Source organism: Primulina huaijiensis, chromosome 16 (assembly GCF_012295235.1).
Source record: "Primulina huaijiensis isolate GDHJ02 chromosome 16, ASM1229523v2, whole genome shotgun sequence".
NCBI classification, from domain to species: Eukaryota; Viridiplantae; Streptophyta; class Magnoliopsida; order Lamiales; family Gesneriaceae; genus Primulina; species Primulina huaijiensis.
The window spans coordinates 11,139,177-11,157,508 of NC_133321.1; the positions used below are offsets into that span (position 1 = coordinate 11,139,177).

General features: G+C 41.4%; 1 long non-coding RNA gene across 1 annotated transcript in view; it reads left to right on the forward strand.

The window, feature by feature from the left end:
- The window catches only part of LOC140961911 (uncharacterized), a 69,687-nt gene that overhangs the window by 2,294 nt on the left and 49,061 nt on the right, over positions 1-18,332 (forward strand). The gene's annotated exons all lie outside the window — the stretch shown is intronic.

Consider the following 18,332-nt stretch of genomic DNA (forward strand, 5'->3'; position numbering starts at 1 on the left):
CCACCGGACATGAATGCCCAGATGCTAGCTGGGATGACTCAGTTCTTCGCACAGTTTGCGGGGAACCATGCTGTGGTGACCAGGCCGACAGGGCCCGAGGCTGTCTATGAAAGATTCATGAAGATGCGTCCTAAAGAGTTTTTAGGGACGACGGACCCCATGATTGCCGAGGGCTGGATCAAGTCCCTCGAGGTTATTTTCGAGTTTATGGAGCTTGGGGATGCAGATCGAGTTCGTTGTGCCTCTTATCTGTTCGGAGGAGATGCCCGCTTATGGTGGGAAGGAGCTTCAGTAGCCCTGAATCTGGCTACACTATCTTGGGAGCACTTCACGGAGGTGTTCTACTCCAAATATTTCACGGAGGAAGTGCGCACCAGGCTGACCACTGAGTTCATGAGCCTGAGACAGGGAGATATGAATGTTACGGAGTTCATCCGTAAGTTTGAAAGGGGCTGTCATTTTGTGCCCCTGATCGCGAATGATGCTAGAGCCAAGTTGATGCATTTCTTGGTGGGTCTACGGCCGATCTTGCGCCGTGATGTTAGGGTGTCTGACCCTACTTCTTATGAGGTCGCTGTCTCGAGAGCCCTAGCCGCAGAGCAGGATCAGCGTGATATTGAGAGAGATCGCTTGGGGAAGCGACCAGCCCAGGTACCACACCGCCCTCCTCCTCAGCAGCATCAGCAGCAGAACAAGAGGCCTTTTCACGGGCCGCCTAGAAACAGAGGTCAGCAGCAGCAGCAGCGGGGACACCTAGCCCCGAGGACTTTTGAGCATCCAGTTTGCCCTAAGTGCTCACGTCGCCATCCTGGAGCATGTATGTTTGGCTCAGGAAAGTGTTATAAGTGTGGTAGTCCAGACCACCTATTTCTGCAGTACCCTCAGAGGAATCCGCCTACCCAGGGCAGAGTTTTTGCCCTTCATGCGACAGAGACGGACCCGGAGTCAATGCTTATGATAGGTATCTTAATGCTTTCAGTTAATTATTGAATTTCAATATTTTGGGAATTGGGATTGAGATTTTGAACTTAGAATTGCGATAGGATTGCATGCTCTACTCAATACCATTTTCGGGAATTAGGTTAGAAGAACTTCGGCCTTTGCATGTCTATAAGTTAGTTCTTGTGATTATTGTGTTCAACTTAGGGTTCCGCTTTTTCAGGGAGAATTTTTATATCTGGTTCCGCTACGAAGGCCTTGAAAGATTCAGGGGCCACTCACTCATTTATTTCGGAGGTTTTTGCTAATTTCCTCAAGGTCAAGACAATTGGGCTAGATGTAGACTATTCAATAGTATTGCCGTCAGGCGAGGAGATGGCAGCTACCAATGTGGTCCGAGACATAGACCTTGAGCTGCATGGAAATCTTGTATATGCGGATCTTATAGTGTTGCCGATGCCCGAGTTTGACATCATCCTAGGGATGGACTGGCTATTGCGGAACAGAGTTTTGATTGACTTCCAGCGGAGATCTGTTCTAGTCCGACCGCCTGGAATGATGCAGTTCTTATTCGAGCCGGACAGGTACTTTCCTTTACCGCGCATTATACCTTATGTTCAGGCTAGGAAGATCATGCATAGAGGGTGTCGGGAGTTTTTAGCAACTTTTATATTTGTCCCCGAGGCACCCCGTCAGTCAGCCGCAGATGTTCCGATCGTCAGAGATTTTCTAGACGTTTTTCCGGAAGACGTCTCTGGTATACCACCCGAGCGAGAGGTGGAGTTTTCTATTGATCTTATGCCAGGTACGGTTCCGATCTCCAAAGCACCGTACCGACTCGCACCGACAGAGATGGCAGAGCTAAAGAAGCAGATTCAGGAACTTCTTGACAAGGAGTTCATTCGCCCTAGTTTTTCTCCATGGGGCGCGCCAGTCTTGTTTGTGAAGAAGAAGGATGGCTCTATGAGACTTTGTATTGATTACCGGGAGTTGAACAGGGTTACAGTGAAGAACAAGTACCCACTTCCAAGGATTGAAGATCTATTTGATTAGTTGCAGGGAGCTTCGGTATTCTCCAAGATTGATCTGCGTTCTGGCTATCACCAGTTGAGGGTGAGAGATGCTGATGTTTCCAAGACTGCCTTCAGGACTCGTTATGGCAACTATGAGTTCCTTGTGATGCCGTTTGGTTTGACGAATGTGCCAGCGATCTTCATGGATCTCACGAATCGCGTATTTCAGCCGTATCTTGACCAGTTTGTGATAGTATTCATAGACGACATTCTCGTCTACTCCAAGAATCAAGAGGATCACGGCAGACATCTGACCACAGTGTTGCAGACCTTGCAGAAGCACAAGTTATTCGCAAAGTTCAGTAAGTGCGAATTCTGGTTAGAGAAGGTGGCGTTCTTAGGCCACATTGTTTCTAGCAGTGGCATTGAGGTGGACCCAGCGAAAGTTGCAGCAGTCAGAGATTGGGTTGTGCCGCAGAATGCGTCAGAGATTCGCAGTTTTCTTAGCCTAGCAGGATATCACCGGAAGTTCATCAAGGGATTCTCCTCGATTGCAGTTCCACTAACAGCACTGACAAAGAAGAATGTGAAATTTGTTTGGAGCGAGGAGTGTCAGAAGTGCTTCGATACTTTGAAGCCAGCTCTTATCTCAGCACCAGTTTTGGCTATGCCGTCAGGGCCCGGTGAGTTTGTGCTATATACCGATGCTTCGAAGCTCGGTCTTGGCGCAGTATTGATGCAGCATGGGAAAGTGATAGCATATGCTTCTCGACAGCTGAAAATCCATGAGAAGAATTACCCTACCCATGATCTAGAGTTGGCCGCCGTAGTTTATGCCTTGAAGATTTGGAGGCATTATCTGTATGGAGAAAAGTGCCAGATCTTTACCGACCACAAGAGCCTCAAGTATTTCTTTACGCAGAAGGAGCTGAACATGCGTCAGAGGCGTTGGTTGGAGCTTGTGAAGGATTATGACTGTGACATTAGCTACCACCCGGGTAAGGCTAATGTAGTTGCAGATGCATCGAGCAGGAAAGTTGCAGTGATGGCTCATTTGACGATTCAGAGACCTCTTCAGATTGAGATGCAGAGGTTTGATCTAGAGTCATATTCTCGAGGTAGAGTTCCTCATCTATCTACCTTGACTATTCAGTCCTCTCTTCTTGACCGTATTCGCAGTGGTCAGTCAGCAGATGAGCAGTTGGCAAAGTGGAAGCAGAGAGACGAGGCCAAGGGCAGTGTTTTGTATTCAGTTAGTGACGGTATTGTGAGATACCGAGACAGGATATGGGTTCCTAGCAGTGATTCTATCCGAGCAGATATTCTATCAGAAGCCCATATGTCGCCGTACTCTATTCATCCAGGGAGTACGAAGATGTACAAGGATCTGCAGTTATTGTATTGGTGGCCAGGAATGAAGAAGGACATCCGACGGTTTGTATCCGAGTGTCTGACTTGCCAGTTAGTGAAGGCGGAGCATCAGAGACCAGCAGGTTTGCTCAAGCCTCTTCCCATTCCCGAGTGGAAGTGGGAGAATGTTACCATGGACTTCGTGACCGGATTGCCGAAGTCAGTCAGAGGATCAAATGCCATCTGGGTGATTGTAGATCGTCTTACCAAATCAGCGCACTTCTTGCCTATTAAGACGACTTTCACCATGGTTCAGTATGCAGAGTTGTATATCCGGGAGATAGTCCGACTTCATGGTATTCCAGTTTCTATCGTATCTGACAGAGATCCCAGATTCACTTCCTCGTTTTGGAAGAGTTTGCATTCGACTATGGGGACGAAGTTGCTGTTTAGCACAGCTTTTCATCCGCAGACAGATGGGCAGTCAGAGCGAGTCATTCAGATTTTGGAGGATCTTCTCCGTGCTTGCGTCCTTGATTTCTCTGGGAGTTGGGAGTCGAACTTGCCATTAGTGGAGTTCACCTATAACAACAGCTTTCAGTCGTCTATAGGTATGGCTCCGTACGAAGCACTGTATGGCCGTAAGTGCAGATCTCCTGTTCATTGGGATGAAGTAGGAGAGAGAGCCGAGTTGGGTCCAGAGATTATTCAGCAGACTGTTGATGTAGTAGCCCGGATCCGTGATAGAATGAGGACTGCTCAAAGTCGACAGAAGAGCTATGCAGATCAGAGAAGAAGAGAGTTAGAGTTCGCAGTCGGCGACCATGTCTTTGTGAAGGTGGCACCTATGAAGGGTGTCATGAGATTTGGGAAGAAAGGGAAGCTTAGTCCGAGATTTATTGGACCATTTGAGATCCTTGACAGAGTTGGGACGCTAGCTTATCGTGTTGCTCTTCCGCCGAATCTGGCCGGAGTACACAATGTGTTCCACGTCTCTATGCTGAGGAAGTATATGGCGAATCCTTCGCATGTGCTGAATTTTGAGCCGTTGCAGCTCACTCCGAACCTATCTTATGAGGAGAGACCAGTGCAGATCCTAGACAGACAGGAAAAGAAACTTCGGAACAAGCTGGTTAAGCGAGTTAAAGTCAAGTGGCTTAACCATTCAGAGGAGGAAGCTACGTGGGAGTCCGAGCCAGAGATGAGGAGTCTGTACCCCGAGTTATTCGGTGATTTTTAATTTCGAGGACGAAATTTCTTTTAAGGGGGGAGAGTTGTAGAACCCGTAACGTAGACTACGTATAAGCCATGCATAATTCTAGTACTTTAAATTAAAATGATTTTTTTTTATTTCATGAGTATTTAAATTCCTTTCTTTAAATTTATTTATTTTACGTAGTAGTTTAATTGTCACCTTTTTAGTTAAATAAGTGAGGCCGGACTGGAGATGGAGTATTGAGATAAGTTAATAAAGACTTATTTAAGAAGTGGTAATTTAGCATGTTTATTTCATTAATGTACGTTTAATTATTTTTATGTATTTTAGGCATAATTCATGCATGATAAGATTTGTTTCATGAAATTTTAAAAAGTTCGTGCATAAAGATTTTTAAGTTGCATTTCACGTTCGAACGAGGATCGGAGACCGGGGAATTTTCAGGAAAATTATTTTATTACACGATCTATTTTTATAAATTATGTTAAAGCATTTTTTTAGGGTATTTTTCAAAAAAATAGGAATTTTTGGGTATTTTACCCGCAGAACCTTTAATTTTTACGGTACGTAAATTTTATCAAATCGGATGACTTTTTAAAGGTTCGGCTAATATTTTCAAAAACTTTCTAACACAAAATGTTTTTTAGGAGTGTGTTGGGATTTAATGGACCTATTTTTAAGTTTGTTGGGCTTAAACTCTTTTAATTCCTTTTAATTTAAAATAAGGACCCATTACAATTGTTAATTATTTAAATAATACTAATTAAACCTAAACTCATCTTAACCTAACCTTAATCACTTCCTCTTAGCCGACATCTCCCTCAACTGCATTTTTCCTCTCGGTTTTCTCAACAGCAGCTCATAACAAACCATCGGCCACTCCATTCTTTGCATTAGAAGCTCTCCCGGTGTCTCCCTCCTCTTGTGTGGTTCATCAATCATCAAGGCACGCATTGTATCATCCTTTGTGTATCATACACGATATATATATATATATATACGTTGTTATATGCTTGTCCATTCATGAAATTCTCGATCCAGCAACTGTACATGATGATGTATTGGTTTTGCCTTGTTCCATGCATCTCCACGAGCACCACTCACATTTTCTGATTTGTTGTGCAAGGGCTGCGAGTGCTGGTCGTTTAGGGGCTGAGCAAGGTGAGGAGACGATGTTCTGGGGTTAGAGTTTAAGGTAGCTTGCGGTAGCATGAAGAGCCAAGGAGTTGAGCGTATAGGGTCTCGTTTTGGGATGGGGCTCGGACCGAAGGTGCAACTGATGGGGTGAGGGCATCTCCAGGCCGTGGACTGGTCTCTGATGAGTCTGAGTCACGATCTGGAAGGGCTTGAACCCTGCTGGTCTGAACTCGAGGGCCATGTGAGGGCGCTGCATCGAGGAGGGTTCATGGCCGGGTAATTTGTGAGGTTTAGCGAGAAGCTGGAAACCTCCAGCGTGTAGGGGACTAGTTTGCATGGGTTCAGTGGAATCAAGGACGTCCTAGGAGGGTCTAAGGAGGACTGATACAGGGCTGTATTGATTGGGTGTAGGCTAGAGTGCATTAATGGGAAGTGGGACACTAAAGTTGGTGGAGGTAGGGAAGTTGCAACTTTCCAGCAACTTTCCAGCAGATATAAAAGACTGATATTCGTGAGTTAGGGGCCTTAATTGTTGGGTTTTAGGACTTTTAACTGTTTTTAAGGTGTGGTAAAAAGTTGGGAAAAATTTGATTAAGTTTCGAGTCCATTCGGGTTAAATTCGGGACCCCGATCCAATTTTAAAACGAATTAGATAAGCGGTGATTTTGGCTCGAGTTTACGCCTAGGAATGCCTTTAAAAATATTTTGGGATATTTTAAGGAGTTTGGTAAGCTTCGGGTCAATTTTAGAGGTCCAGGGTTGAAACGATAATTTTTGGACTTCCAGGGGTAAAATGGGCATTTTGCACCCGGGGTGAGATTTTAGTCCTAGCAGCGCCCTGAGCACAAATCATGATATTTTTAAATGTTCATGCATCACGTTTACGATTTTTAAGCTATTATAATAATTATGGTGCATGTTTGGTTTAAAGGAATTAAGAGAGAAAACGTAAGAAATTGAAGAGCACTCCGTCTCCGCCGCGCCGCGTCGTTATTTTGTTTGTTTTCTGTCAAAACAAACCAAGGCATTTTTATATCTTCTTTCACTCTTCAATCAAGCCATATAGGTATTTTTAAATATAGCAAGTACATGATTTTATTGCAAGAAGATCGAAATTGTTCATATTTAATTATGTTAGTTAATTATATTACGTGCAAATATTCATTTTGAGATTTATGCGATATTGCTTGTGGTCACTTTACTATCATGCTAAAGTCCGGTCGCCAGTTACCGACCCGGTCGCTAGTTACCGGTCAGTTCAGTTGTTTCACCCAGTATACTGTGGCAGTAGTCTGATCAGACATACGGTCGCTAGTTACCGGTCAATTCAGTTCAGTTCAGTTCAGGGACCACTTGCGTAAACCATAATCTCACCAGAAAATTATTACAAGTTATTTCATTACAGGGCTCCGAGAAGCAAACAGTTTCACTAGGATATTTTCAGTTCAGTTATGCACGTACTATAATTACCATTGAAATGATATTTTACGTTACACCTCAGTACAGGAAATTTTCACTTGCATGCGACTTTATTATTTATTTACTTGTTATTTACGATATATGCATGCTGAGTCTTTAGGCTCACTAGACTTGATAGTTGTAGGTACTGATGATGTCGGGACCGAGGGCGGAGATCAGTGAGGCAGCTCGAGTCGGCAGTAGTGGGACCCGAGGACCTCATTTTCAGCATTTATTATTATTTGATTGCTCAGACATTTTTATATATTGTTGGATAAATTTCTAACTGTTGTTTCGAAAAATGTTAATTTCTTCCGCTGTCACTCTGAACATCAAACTTTATTTATCAGTTCAATTACGAATGGGGCAATTTTATTTATTTAAAAAGAAAATTTTTAAATTTTCCGCAATTTTTCAAGCACGGATTTTTAGGCATTTACACTTCAGGCCGATTGCGATTGCGCACATAACCTTTCAAAATCTTCATGAATCTTTCAAATGGGTACATGTGCCTATACCAAATCGGTGCACCCAATTTGACCTCCCGGACAAGATGAACAGTTAAATGAATCATTATATCAAAAAATGAAGGGGGAAAGTACTTTTCAAGTGAACACAATATCAACACAATCTCTCTTTGCAAGTCATCCAACTTTAAGACGTCTACCACTTTACTATAAAACACATTGAAGAAGAAACACAGCCGGGTTATAGTATCTCTGACATGTTTTGGCAAGACACCGCGGATGGCCACTGGAAGCAATTGTTGCATTAAAGTGTGATAGTCGTGTGACTTCAGGCCAACAAGTTTAAAATCCTTCATCGACACAAGGTTTCTAACATTTGATGAGTAACCTTGTCACGCCCCGTGTCCGAAGCATCGTTGACATCCAACATTGCTTAACAATTATATTGAAAACAATAAAGCCTCGTATCAAATCAAACAAGTCTTTTGCATAAATAAAGTATTGTCTTACAATGACAATGAAATAAAATACATCAAAGTTGCGAAATGCGGAAAACTAAACAAAAGGGATAACTTGATTCTTGCTCTTGACCATCGATCACCAACCCCAGAAAGCTTCTTGCTCTTCCTCATTTATTTGTTTTTCATTTTTATCTGAAATTTGTAAGGGGATGAGTGTTTTGGGAAACACGCAGCAAGTGGGGGTCGATCGATTCCAAGATACATATAGAACTTAATCTTTAAAAATTTCCTTTAGCATGCTTTCAAAATTTATATTCTTATCTTAACCAGACGGAAACCAACCCAATAAAACACCCAACTTATCAAATGATTCAGAACAGAACAGAAACAATTCAGATCATTTTAGAACAGACAAAACACAACACTGTTACTCATCTCATATTCATGGTCAAATTGTCCCCAATATGTTAGTCCTCTAAGGGGTGAGGCTAGAACACGGTTTTATACCCACCGATGGTGGCCAGACAAAACATGGTTTTATACTCACCAATGGGGGCCAGACAGAATTACAATTCTCGTCCCATTTCAATTTCAAATGGTAACAGTGTACACAGAATTCAGAGACAACAGACAGAACTTATCATATTTTCAAAGTTCAGATTTCTGGACAGACACATCAGAATCAAAGGAATTCGAAGCATAGAAGAAATACATAATCGATCGAAATTTTTAAACAGAACAGGTAACAATTTTCAAAAATATGATCATACTTATAAGCATATCATATTACTTTTATTCATGGTTCAAAATAGAAACAAATACTTAATCAAAAGCCCACTTACATGTATTTTGGGAATAGGTTCGATATTTGTGAAATTTTGACACCTTGTTTCTCGAAAATTCTGCAGTACCTTGACGTATTCTTTTCAATCACTGTCTTCACTTCAGCAGCGCTTCGACGTAGAAACTCTAACACTTGAACCGCTCAAGCTCCTCCTTTTTCTTTAATTTCGGCCGAAAGCTTTGTAAGGTGGGGAAGGGGAAACCGATCGAATTTTCTTGCTTGGTTTTTGTGAGATTTCGCAATGCATGGTGTCACATATTTATAGACCAAAACTTGTCCCCTCATCTAGCCATGGCCGAAACCTTGTCTCCAAAGAAAGAAGTAAATGTACTCATAATGGTGGTCAAAGCATACCAAGCATCAAGAGTCATTCTTTGCATATTAAAGATGTCATAACCCTTAGCTCCTCCCGCAGCTCCTTCATGGGTTAACGCAAAGGTTATTTCCTGCACATTTAATTTGTCCAAACTCTTGGCTCAACTTATAGCTCTCTTTTTGGTCTTGTTAGGACAAGCTTGGTTGAGCTGCTTTGAGCTGACAGATCGAGTCCTTGAGCTGTGGTTTTACTCCTCCCGTGACAATACTTCGATGGATGCGGTTACTTGTAGCTTGGCCTCCCGTTGAGTAAATCTCCGAGCTTTGAAGTTACTTCCTCGTGTTAAATTTGATGACAATTTGAGTTAATATCAAAGTTATCTAGTTGGAACGAAAATTTTCGAGCTTAGTTTGAGTTAAACTCCAAGTTCGTATTACTTACATGATTTGCTTCGGATCGTAAAATCCTGTGTTCTCACATCACTCCCTCTTTGTTGAAAGTTTCGTCCTTGAAACTTGCATTAGCTTGATCTTTCAAATAGATGAGGGTATTGTGATTGCATCTTCTCCTCGAGTTCCCAAGTTGCTTCTCTTTCAGTATGATTTGACCACTGTACCTTGACATAAGGTATTGTCTGATTTCTCAACACTTGGTCTTTTGAGTCCACTATTCAGATAGGGACTTCTTCGTATTTGAGTTCTTCGTTGAGGTTTCCTTCAATAATCTGTGGTGAAACTTTGAGTACATGACTCGGATCTGGGACATACTTCCTCAGCTGTGAGACGTGGAAAACGTTATGTATTCTGACCATGTCTGGTGGTAACGCTAATCGGTAGGCTAAGGTTCCTACCTTCTCTAGTATTTCGAATGATCCCACATATCTCGGATTCAACTTTCCGGATTTACTGAACCGAACTACTCCTTTCATAGGAAACACCTTGACGTAAGATTTTTCACAAATTTCCAATTCTAACGGCCTCCTCTTCAAACCTGCCCAGCTCTTTTGTCTATCTTGGGTTGCCTTGAGTCTTTCTTTGATTACAACTACTTTGTCAACGGTTATTTGTACAAGTTTTGGTCCGAGAATCTCTTTTTCTCCGACTTCATCCCAATATAGAGGCGACCAACACCTTCTACCATACAAAGCTTCATACGGAGCCATCTCGATGCTACTATGATAGCTGTTGTTATAGGTGAATTCTATCAGGGGTAACTGTTCACTCCAATTTCCATAAAAATCCAGAGCACATGCTCTCAACATGTCCTTGAGGGTTTGAATTGTCCTCTCGGTTTGGCCATCAGTCTGAGGATGATCGGCTGTGCTGAGAGTGACTTTGGTTCCCATCGCCTTTTGAAAACTTTTCCAGAATCTTGATACAAATCTTGGATCTCTGTCAGACAGTATACTTGTCGGGACTCCATGTAGTCTCACAATATTGTCCATATACAAGGTAGCGAGTTTATCCAAGTTGTAAATCATCCGTACCGATAAGAAATGTGAAGACTTCGTCTATCTGTCAACGATTACCCAGATTCCATCATGACCTTGTCTTGATTTTGGTAGTCCGACTATAAAGTCCATGGAGATGTTATCCCATTTCCATGTTGGTATTTCCAATGGCTGTAAAAGTCCTCCAGGCCCTTGATGTTCTGCCTTGACTTCTTGACAGGTTAGCATTTGGAAACAAAGACGGCTACGTCTTTCTTCATTCCATTCCACCAGTAGTTGTTCTTCAGGTCTCTGTACATTTTGGTGCTTCCTGGATGTACTGAAAATCTCGATTTATGTGCCTTGGTCATTACTTTTTCTTGAATTCCATCGACATCGAGCACATACAACCGTCCTTCCATCCAAAGGATACCATTCTCATCAATTTGAAATTCTGTAAGTTTTCCTTCTTGGATCTGTTCCTTAATTTTAAAGATGGAGGTGTCTTGGCTCTGCTTCAATTTGATGGTTTCCCGGAGTCCTGATTGTGCTGATAGTGAAGATAAGCTTACTTTTCCAATGTTTCTTCGGCTTAAAGCATCTGCAACCTTATTCGCCTTACCCGGATGATAATTGATTACCAAATCATAATCTTTTAGAAGTTCCATCCACCTTCTTTGCCTCAAATTTAACTCTTTTTGAGTGAAGATGTACTTGAGGCTCTGGTGATCAGTAAATACTTCACATTTTACCCCATAAAGATAGTGCCTCCAGATTTTGAGTGCAAACACAACCGCAGCTAATTCCAGGTCGTGAGTTGGGTAATTTTTCTCATACGACTTTAATTGACGTGAGGCATAAGCAATTACCTGACGTTCTTGAATTAGTACACACCCTAGCCCTCCTTTTGAAGCATCACTATATATTGTGATGTCCTTGCCATCTTCAGGGAGGATTAATACTAGTGTAGTTGCGAGTTTTGTTTTCAGGGTTTCAAAACTCTTTTCACATGCTTCATTCCAAATGAACTTTGAGTCCTTCTGAGTAAGTTTGGTAAGAGGAATGGCAATTGACAAAAATCCTTCCACGAACTTCCTATAATACCCACCTAAACCAAGAAAACTCCTTACTTCAGTTACTGTCTTTGGTTGTGGCCAATCCTTGATTGCCTCTACCTTCTTTGGGTCCACTGACACCCCAAATTCAGAAATTATATGTCCTAGGAAAGCCACACTTTTTAACCAAAATTCACACTTCTTGAATTTGGCATATAGTTCTTTTTCTCTCAGTGTTTGCAACGAGAGACGCAAATGTCCTCGGTGTTCTTCCTCACTTGGTGAGTATACCAAGATATCATCTATAAAAACAACCACAAACCTGTCGAGGTATAGTTTGAACACTCGATTCATCAGATCCATGAATGCTGCAGGAGCATTTGTTAAACCAAAAGGCATTACTGTAAATTTGTAATGTCCATATCTTGTCCTAAAAGCAGTTTTAGGGATATCCTCAGTTTTGTATTTAAGTTGATGATAACCAGATCTTAGATCGAGTTTTGAGAAAACTTTGGCTCCCTTTAGATGATCAAAAAGATCGTCTATTCTCGGGAGTGGGTACTTATTCTTTATGGTGATCTTGTTTAACTCCCGGTAGTCAATACATAGCCTCATACTCCCGTCCTTCTTCTTGACGAATAGTACTGGGGTTCTCCACGGGGATGCACTGGGGCGGATCTTTTTCTTGTCCAGTAATTCCTGCAGTTGCTCCTTTAACTCCTTTAGTTCCGCTGGAGCCATTCGGTATGGTGTCTTTGAAATGGGTGCAGCACCAGGGACCAAATTGATTTCAAATTCTACTTCTCTATCGGGTAACTCACCCGGTAATTCCTCGGGAAAAACCTCTGGAAATTCCTGAACAATTGGAATATCTTCTAACTTTGGGACTTCTTCTCCCTTGATCTCAGTGATCACTGCCAGATGAATTTCTTCTCCTCCTTTTATGGCCTTCCAGGCTTGTGAGGCAGATAGCAGAGATTTCCTTTCTCTAGATTTTCCGTGATATACAACTTCCTCTTGGGCCGGAGTCTGAAGTCTAATTTCTTTCTTTTTACAATCTACCATGGCATGGTTTTTAGCTAACCAATCCATTCCAAGAATGATGTCAAACTCAACCATATTAAGTTGTATCAATTCCACTTCGAAAGTTTGTTTACTGATGCCAATTTTACAGTTTCGATACACTTTGCGTGTCTCAATTATTTTACTCGTTGGTGTTGTCACTCTCAATGGTTCACTAAGAGTATCATGTTCAAGTTTAAGCTTTTTAGCAAATCTTCTAGACACAAACGAGTGCGTAGCACCACAATCAAACAAGGTATATGCAGGCATTTCATTGAGTAAGATAGTACCTGCTACCACTTCATTGGTGTTATCAGCTTCTTCTTGGGTGATTGCATATACCCGTGCATTGGTTTTGTTTTCATTTTGCTTGATGGGCCCCATTCCTTTGTCCTTGTTGTCTGGACAATCTTTAATTCTATGACCCACCTTTCCGCATTTAAAACAAGCACTGTCTTCCGATAACATTTTCCAACATGCTTCTGTTGACATGTATCGCCTCACTTTCCTTCGGTGTTGCCAGTACTGTTAAAATTTCCTCTTGGAGGTCCGCTGGAATGATTTGGCTTCTTAAATTTGGGACCATTTTGGGTAGTTTGGTTGAATAACGGTCTCTTATTTCTGTTTTCATCTTCACGACGCTTAATATCTGTTTCCGCGCTCATTGCCGCGCCCATCAAATCAGCAAAGTGGTTTGGTTTGAATACTGCCAAAGCCGATTGAATCCGGCTGCTCAGTCCTTTCTTAAAACGACGCATCTTCAAGGTTTCATCAGACATATTTGTTGGGACGTAGGTTCCCAAGTCATTAAATTTTGAGGTATATTACATTACTGTCATATCTGGTGTCTGCCTGAAATTTTCAAACTCATTCAGCCTCTGCAGACGAAACTCGGCTGGATAGTATTGTTTCAAAGATTCTCTTTTGAAAACCTGCCATGTGATTTCTTTCATTTCTGCTAGAGATGGTGACACAGTTTCCCACCCTTTTCTAGATCGGTCTTCCAAAAACGGTGTTACAACTTCCACTCTCAGTTCTTCAGGTATTTCCAGTAAATGCAGTTGTGTTTCGATATTCTTCAGCCAATTGTGGCTGACTTCCGGGTCTGGGTTCCCATCGAAGGTTGGAACTCGATTTCTTCTCAGGGATTCATAATGGTATTTAATTCCATGAGGTTGTGGTGCTTGGGGTGGTTGGATCGCGTTAGCCAATGGATTCACGAATCTTTGCAATGTCGCAGCTACGATAGTAGTTATCGCCATCATGTTTTCTTGGCTGAGATTCACTCTTGGTGGTGGTGGATTCTCATTTTGGTTGGCACCACGAGGGTTACGGTTGTTTCGGGGTGGTCTTCCTGCCATATCCTAGGATAATTTTTTATACTAAGAGTTGCGAAACGATTGAAGGGATAGATTTTTGAAGTTGATCGAAAATTGAGGGAACAAATGAAAGTTGGATTCAGATTGGGATACACTAGGCTTTTGCCAAAATTTGACTTCGCCAAATTTTGTCTGTCAAAATCCCAGCGGGATTATGAACATGGTGGCTCTAATACCACTTAAATGTCACGCCCCGTGTACGAAGCATCGGTGACATCCGGCATTGTTTAACAATTATATTGAAAACAATAAAGCCTCGTATGAAATCAAACCAGTCTTTCTCATAAATAAAGTATTGTCTTACAATGACAATGAAATAAAATACATCAGAGTTGCGAAATGCGTAAAACTAAACAAAAGGGATAACTTGATTCTTGCTCTTGACCATCGATCACCAACCCCAGAAAGCTTCCTGCTCTTCCTCATTTATTTGTTCTTCATTTTTATCTGAAATTTGTAAGGGGATGAGTGTTTTGGGAAACACTCAGCAAGTGGGGGTCGATCGATTCCAAGATACATATAGAACTTAATCTTTAAAAATTTCCTTTAGCATGCTTTCAAAATTTATATTCTTATCTTAACCAGACGGAAACGAACCAAATAAAAGACGGAACTTATCAAATGATTCAGAACAGAACAGAAACAATTCAGATCATTTCAGAACAGACAAAACACAACACTGTTACTCATCTCATATTCATGGTCAAATTGTCCCCAATATGTTAGTCCTCTAAGGGGTGAGGCAGAACACGGTTTTATACCCACCGATGGGGGCCAGACAGAACATGGTTTTATACCCACCAATGGGAGCCAGACAGAACATGGTTTTATACCCACCAATGGGGGCCAGACAGAAACAATTCTCGTCCCATTTCAATTTCGAATCGTAACAGTGTACACAAAATTCAGAGACAACAGACAGAACTTATCATATTTTCAGAGTTCAGATTTCTGGACAGACACAGCGGAATCAAAGGAATTCGAAACATAGAAGAAATACATAATCGATCGAAATTTTTAAACAGAACAGGTAACAATTTTCGAAAATATGATCATACTTATAAGCATATCATATTACTTTTATTCAAGGTTCAAAATAGAAACAAATACTTAATCAAAAGCCCACTTACATGTATTTTGGGAATAGGTTCGAAATTTGTGAACTTTTGACACCTTGTTTCTCGAAAATTCTGCAGCACCTTGACGTATTCTTTTCAATCACTGTCTTCACTTCAGCAGCGCTTCGACGTAGAAACTCTAACACTTGAACCGCACGAGCTCCTCCTTCTTCTTTAATTTCGGCCGAAAGCTTTGTAGGGTGGGGAAGGGGAAACCGAATTTTCTTGCTTGGTTTTTGTGAGGTTTTGCAATGCATGGTGTCAAATATTTATAGACCAAAACTTGTCCCCTCATCTAGCCATGGCCGAAACCTTGTCTCCCAAGAAAGAAGTAAATGCACTCATAATGGTGGTCAAAGCATACCAAGCATCAAGAGTCATTCTTTGCATATTAAAGATGTCCTAGCCCTTAGCTCCTCCCGCAACTCCTTCATGGGTTAACGCAAAGGTTATTTCCTGCACATTTAATTTGTCCAAACTCTTGGCTCAACTTATAGCTCCCTTTTTGGTCTTGTTAGGACAAGCTTAGTTGAGCTGCTTTGAGCTGACAGATCGAGTCTTCGAGCTGGGGTTTTACTCCTTCCGTGACAATACTTCTATGGATGCGGTTACTTGTAGCTTGGCCTCCCGTTGAGTAAATCTCCGAGCTTTGAAGTTACTTGCTCGTGTTAAATTTGATGAAAATTTGAGTTAATATCAAAGTTATCTAGTTGGAACGAAAATTTTCGAGCTTAGTTTGAGTTAAACTCCAAGTTCGTATTATTTACTTGATTTCCTTCGGATCGTAAAATCCCGGGTTCTCACAAACCTACAGGTACCTTTACTCCCGACAAAGAATTGCAAATACTTCTTTTCTCATCCTTACTTAGTGTGTAACATGCTGCTAGCAAAAACGTTTTCTTCTCCCCAATCCTTGGTGCCAATTCAGTCCTTAAATTCATTTCCAGAAGATCTAATCTTGATGCTACTCCATCATTTGTTTTTCCTGGAACATCAAGTAATGTACCGATGAGACTTTCACAAACATTTTTTTCCATGTGCATCACATGAAGAACATGTCGAACATGTAGATCTTTCCAATACTCAAGTTCAAAGAATATTGATTTCTTTTTCCAGCATGTTATCCTGTCATCGTTCTTTGACTGAAGCTTTCCGCTGAATTTTCCACAATAATAATTAATTCTTTGAACTCTTTCTAAAATTTCATTGCCACTCAATGGTTTTGGTTCGAGATTAAATTCTTGTTTCCCATTAAATGCCTTCTTTTGCCTTAGATAAGGATGTTTACCAAATCTAAAAGCAATAAGTTTGAAAAGTATAGCCCATACTAAACCTCTCAAAAATCTCTCAAAAGCATAAGTAAATAGTCTTAAAAATCTATAATCATAAATCATGAGTCAAAAGTCATAATGCGAAATAATAGAAGCGTTGGTCCTCGGGTTGAGTGCACCGACAGTCCAGTAGAATCACCCGTCGAGACCTCCCTCATACCCACCTACATACATCACACCTAGTGAGTCTAGAGACTCAACACACCATCATCTGGATAACAAATAATACATATAAAATCGCATGCAACAGTGAAAATACTTTTAGGTAAAAATAACATTTCATGATATGCATAAATAAACCTTAACCTTTTTCCTTATCCTGACATAAAACATTTTAACGTGATCATAAACATTTTCCTTTTTCCTTTGTTGAATTCAGATCGTTAATAGTGACTTTCCTCAAACCTCAAAAGTCGATGGATCCATTAACATGTAACCACAGTACTGGGCGGCGGGGGACACCAGCGACACTCTCACCGGTCAACTGGGCACTGGCCTATCATGATCGAATAGAAGTACGATCGTCGGGGATCCCTCTGGGGCCTTCTCCCATAATTGGGATCCCTCTGGGGCCTTGTCACCTCACGATATTCCCATCCTTACCTCAAACCTCATATCCTCATAACCTCATATTCGCAATAATGGAAACACGATCGTCGGGCTCCCACTGAGACCATCACCCTCACGACATCGCCATCATTAACGAATTAGTCACAATTACTTCACTTCCTTCAACGTTTTACATTTTCTTCACTTTATAAAATCATACATAACATAACATTTTCATTTGTGAAACCAAGCATGCAACATGTCTTTTAAATGTCAACTTTAAATCATAAAAATCCATTGGACATTTACAAAAACCATAACTTAATCCTGAACATTTCATAAACAATTAAAAATATTCATAATATCGTAAAAACAGCATTTAGGGTACTGCCATGACGTTTACTAATTTCCCGATGTAAAAAGACCGTTTTACCCCTAGACGTAAAATTCCTCGGTTTTGACTTTTCTTGAATTCATTGACTCTAACATGTCCCAAATAATTATTTAAGCCTAAATTAATTTTCTCATAATTTTATTTAGCTTAAATATTAGACTTTTTCATTTATCATTAATTAATTGTTTTGATGGTGTTTTAATCCCGAAAAATCCCAAACTTTAATATAAAATTCCTAAATTCTAAATTTAGTCTTTTTATATTATTTTATCCCTTATGGACCACGACTCGACCCCCGTGAGCCGTTTTCCAATTTTCATTCGTTTGAAAACCCTATTTTGACACTTAAACTTCGACCCCGAGCCAACTTTCGATTTTCACGAGTTGCCCCCGAACCATGTTGATCCAAAACTTGACTAACATACTAAAGTACCGTACTGGACCCTTAAACCACTAAGAACTCATGCCAAAACAAAAAACGTGAGCCCCCTTCCCTTACCCATAAGCTGGCCGAGAGTCCAGCTGTGCATGGACTCTAAGTTTCGGTGCTTGTGGCCCTAGCCGACGCTCCAGACCCTGAACCCCCATCAAGTACACCTACCTAGGACCCTAAGGACTCGCCCTAGCCCAGCCCCTAAGGCCTGGACTGAGCCCTTCCCTCCCAGCAAGCTGCGCACCCCTGCACACAATCTGCCAAGATTCTCGGTAGAGTCCTAGCATGGCTAGGACTCTTTTCCCAGCCCATAACTCGAGTCCTAGCTTGGCTAGGACTCTCCCCCTGACCCATGACTGACCCTAACTGAGCTCTGACCCA